Source organism: Arachis hypogaea, chromosome 4 (assembly GCF_003086295.3).
Source record: "Arachis hypogaea cultivar Tifrunner chromosome 4, arahy.Tifrunner.gnm2.J5K5, whole genome shotgun sequence".
Classification (NCBI taxonomy): Eukaryota; Viridiplantae; Streptophyta; class Magnoliopsida; order Fabales; family Fabaceae; genus Arachis; species Arachis hypogaea.
The window spans coordinates 102,050,802-102,055,983 of NC_092039.1; the positions used below are offsets into that span (position 1 = coordinate 102,050,802).

The 5,182-nt window shown below is 39.9% G+C and overlaps 1 non-coding gene across 1 annotated transcript; it reads left to right on the forward strand.

Moving 5' to 3' along the window:
- The first annotated feature begins 229 nt into the window (after positions 1-229).
- On the forward strand, positions 230-337 carry LOC112798573 (small nucleolar RNA R71). The gene has a single exon (XR_003200181.1). It is a non-coding gene; the product is annotated as a small nucleolar RNA R71 (small nucleolar RNA).
- Positions 338-5,182: the final 4,845 nt, after the last annotated feature.

A 5,182-nucleotide genomic window follows, 5' to 3' on the forward strand; every position in this document is an offset into this window, starting at 1 on the left:
CATTCAGAGTGTCAATCTCAAGAACTCCTTTCTTCTGACTAGTCCCATTGTTCACAGGATTTCTTTCAGAAGTGTACATGAATTGGTTATTTGCAACCATTTCAATCAGTTCTTGAGCTTCTGCAGGCGTCTTCTTCAAATGAAGAGAGCCTCCAGCAGAGCTATCCAAAGACATCTTGGACAGTTCAGAGAGACCATCATAGAAGATACCTATGATGCTCCATTCAGAAAGCATATCCGAAGGACACTTTCTGATTAACTGTTTGTATCTTTCCCAAGCTTCATAGAAGGATTCTCCTTCCTTCTGTCTGAAGGTTTGGACTTCCACTCTAAGCTTACTCAATTTTTGAGGTGGAAAGAACTTTGCCAAGAAGGCATTGACTAGCTTTTCCCAAGAGTCCAGGCTTTCTTTAGGTTGAGAGTCCAACCATGTTCTAGCTCTGTCTCTTACAGCAAAAGGGAATAGCATAAGTCTGTAGACCTCAGGGTCAACCCCATTAGTCTTAACAGTGTCACAGATTTGCAAGAACTCAGCTAAAAACTGATGAGGATCTTCCAATGGAAGTCCATGGAACTTGCAATTCTGTTGCATTAGAGAAACTAATTGAGGCTTAAGCTCAAAGTTGTTTGCTCCAATGGCAGGGATAGAGATGCTTCTCCCATAGAAGTCGGGAGTGGGTGCAGTAAAGTCACCCAGCACCTTCCTTGCATTGTTGGCATTGTTGTTGTTTTCGGCTGCCATAGGTTCTTCTTCTTTGAAGATTTCTGTTAGGTCCTCTATAGAGAGTTTTGCTTTGGCTTCTCTTAGCTTTCGCTTCAAGGTCCTTTCAGGTTCAGGATCAGCCTCAACAAGAATGCTTTTGTCCTTGCTCCTGCTCATAAGAAAGAGAAGGGAACAAGAAAATGTGGAATCCTCTATGTCACAGTATAGAGATTCCTTTAGGTGTCAGAGGAAAAGAAAAGTAGAAGACAGAAGTAGAAAATTCGAGCTTATCAAAGGAGATGGAGTTCGAATTTTTGCATTAAGGGATAGTGTTAGTCCATAAATAGAAGGATGTGAGAAGGAGGGAAGAGATTTTCGAAAATTAAGTGAAAAATTTGAAAACATTTTCGAAAAACATTACTTAATTTTCGAAAATGAAAGTGGAAAAGAAATCAAGTGATTTTTGAAAAAGATTTTGAAATTAGAAATCAAAAAGATTTGATTGAAAACTATTTTGAAAAAGATGTGGTTAAGAAGATATGATTGGTTTTAAAAAAATGTGATTGAGAAGATATGATTTGAAAAACATTTTAAAAAGATTTGATTTGAAAATTAAAAACTTGACTAACAAGAAAAGATATGATTCAAACATTAAACCTTTCTCAACAGAAAAGGCAACATACTTGAAATGTTGAATCAAATCATCAATTGGTAGCAAGTATCTTTAAAAATGGAAAGAAATTGGTTTTGAAAAAGATTTGATTGAAAAATTGATTTGAAAAAGATTTGATTTTGAAAAGATTTTGAAAACTTAGAAAAAATTTGATTTGAAAACAAAATCTTCCCTTCTAGCCATCCTGGCGTTAAACGCCCAGAATGGTGCACATTCTGGCGTTTAACGCCCAAAATACTACCCTTTTGGGCGTTAAACGCCCAACCAGGTACCCTGGCTGGCGTTTAAACGCCAGTCTGTCCTTCTTCACTGGGCGTTTTGAACGCCCAGCTTTTTCTGTGCAATTCCTCTGCTGTATGTTCTGAATCTTTAATTCTTTGTATTATTGACTTGAGAAGACACAAATTAAAAATATTTTTGGATTTTTAATAATAAGGAAAAATCAAAATGCAACTAAAATCAAATAACAATGCATGCAAGACACCAAACTTAGCAGTTTGTATACTACTGACACTAACAAAATGAGAATGCTTATGAGACACACAAAACACTCAAGTCAATTGAATTCAAAGATCAGAGCATGAAAATCATCAAGAATTACTTGAAGATCCTTAAGACACATGAATGAATGCATGCAATTGACACCAAACTTAAGATGAGACACTAGACTCAAACAAGAAATTTTTGGATTTTATGATTTTTTTGATTTTTTTTGTGTTTTTCGAAAATTAAGTGGAAAAAGATATCAAAATTCTTAATGAGAATTCCAGGAATCAGTGCAATGCTAGTCTAAGACTCCGGTCCAGGAATTAGACATGGCTTCACAGCCAGCCAAGCTTTCAAAGAAAGCTTCGGTCCAAAACACTAGACATGGCCAAAGGCCAGCCAAGCCTTAGCAGATCACTGCTCCAAAAGCAAGATTGATAGAGATCAACAAGCTCTTGTGATGATAAGTTGAAACCTCGGTCCAATGAGATTAGACATGGCTTCTCAGCCAGCCAGACTTCAACAAATCATCATGAAACTCTAGAATTCATCTTCAAGAATTTCGAAAAAATAAATACCTAATCTAAGCAACAAGATGAACTTTCAGTTGTCCAAACTGAACAATCCCTGGCAATAACGCCAAAAACTTGGTGTTGTTGCCGGATCTTGGCACTGATGTTACCAAAAGCTTGCTCAAAACTTGAACAATCCCCGGCAACGGCGCCAAAAACTTGGTGCGCGAAATTGTGAACAATACTTTTCACAACTCTCATAATCCCCGGTCATGAACCCCAAAAACTTGGTAGCTCAATACCATGGCATTACACAACTTCGCACAACTAACCAGCAAGTGCACTGGGTCGTCCAAGTAATAAACCTTACGCGAGTAAGGGTCGATCCCACGGAGATTGTTAGTATTGAAGTAAGCTATGGTCATCTTGTAAATCTTAGTCAGGCAAACTCAAATGGTAATGGTGATGAACGAAAATAACAAAAAGGTAAAGATAGAGATACTTATGTATTTCATTGGTAGGAACTTCAGATAAGCGCATGAAGATGCCTTCCCTTCCGTCTCTCTGCTTTCCTACTGTCTTCATCCAATCCTTCTTATTCCTTTCCATGGCAAGCTTGTGTAGGGTTTCACCGTTGTCAATGGCTACCTCCCATCCTCTTAGTGAAAACGATTGCATATGCTCTGTCACAGCACGCGGAATTCAGCTGTCGGTTCTCGGTCAGGCCGGAATAGAATCCATCGATTCTTTTGCGTCTGTCACTAACGCCCCGCCTGCTAGGAGTTTGAAGCACGTCACAGTCATTCAATCATTGAATCCTACTCAGAATACCACAGACAAGGTTAGACCTTCCGGATTCTCTTGAATGCCGCCATCAGTTCTTGCCTATACCACGAAGACTCTGATCTCACGGAATGGTTGGCTCGTTTGTCAGACGAGCACTCGGTTGTCAGGCGATCAACCATGCATCGTGCAATCAGGAATCCAAGAGATATTCACCCAATCGAAGGTAGAACGGAGGTGGTTGTCAGTCACACGTTCATAGGTGAGAATGATGATGAGTGTCACGGATCATCACATTCATCAAGTTGAAGAACAAGTGATATCTTAGAACAAGAACAAGTGGAATTGAATGGAAGAACAATAGTAATTGCATTAATACTCGAGGTACAGCAGAGCTCCACACCTTAATCTATGGTGTGTAGAAACTCCACCGTTGAAAATACATAAGAACAAGGTCTAGGCATGGCCGTGAGGCCAGCCTCCCAAAGTGATCAAAAGATCTAAAGAAAAAGGTTCCAAAGATCAAAAGATTTTTTTTTTAAATACAATAGTAAAAGGTCCTACTTATAGAAAACTAGTAGCCTAAGGTTTACAAAAATGAGTAAATGACATAAAAATCCACTTCCGGGCCCACTTGGTGTGTGCTTGGGCTGAGCAATGAAGCAATTTCGTGTAGAGACTCTTCTTGGAGTTAAACGCCAGCTTTTATGCCAGTTTGGGCGTTTAACTCCCATTTTGGTGCCAGTTCCAGCGTTTAACGCTGGGATTTCTGAGGGTGACTTTGAACGCCGGTTTGGGCCATCAAATCTTGGGCAAAGTATGGACTATCATATATTGCTGGAAAGCCCAGGATGTCTACTTTCCAACGCCGTTGAGAGCGCGCCAATTGGGCTTTTGTAGCTCCAGAAAATCCACTTCGAGTGCAGGGAGGTCAGAATCCAACAGCATCTGCAGTCCTTTTTAGTCTCTGAATCAGATTTTTGCTCAGGTCCCTTAATTTCAGCCAGAAAATACCTGAAATCATAGAAAAACACACAAACTCATAGTAAAGTCCAGAAAAGTGAATTTTAACTAAAAACTAATAAAAATATACTAAAAACTAACTATATCATACCAAAAACATACTAAAAACAATGCCAAAAAGCATACAAAATATCCGCTCATCAAGGAGGCCTCCAAGGAAAGCAGAAAAACGGAAGCGACAAGCGAAAGAGCCACCCCTCAAACTCGCCAGAAGTAGGAAATGGAGGGTGAAATCCAGAATCACCTCTCTTCCACAGAAAGCAGTAGCAAAGTAGGCATCGCAGGAAGAAACTATGAACTCTAGGCGAGAAACAGAAAGCGAGAGAGCAATGGGAGAAGTTACGAAGAAAGACAGAGAAGAAAAACCATTTCTGATCGCAAAATTCAAAATAAAAGGCCAAAGGAAAAACGGGGCACTTATTGCCAATTAATGAAGGTATTAAACCCTCGCACGTTCCCAAAGCGCAGATATAAAAGCGCGTGTCTTTTAAAGGAAAATGTTCCACATTCAAAAAGGCTCTACAAAGAAAGGAATCGACAAAATGCTTGAGTCTGGCTTCACTAGAGAAGGACCGAAGTCAAGGACTCGACCTCAAAAGAGAAGACCGAGCTCAAAGCAGGGGCACTGTTCATTCCCTAGGTTGAGCTGTCCAACCCGGGATGATTGGCGACAAAGCGACCGACCTCTTTAGGTCAGGCAAACTGACCTCTTCTCAAAGAGCTCGGCCAAGTCAACAGGAAAGCCCAACAAAGGGCCCAAATAGAGGAACACAACCCAAATCCAAAGGCAGCCTAAGCCTATAGAGATAAGGGCGGTTCCTTTGGAGAAAAGATGACCTCACTTAAAGATAAGATAAGATAAGATAACTAACTTATCCTATCTAGGAAGGTCACTCTACACCATTATAAATACACTGGAGCACCCAAGTATAACTCATACTCTGATTCTACATAAAACCTACTTAATACCCTTGCTAACTTAAGCATTGGAGTCCCTTGCAG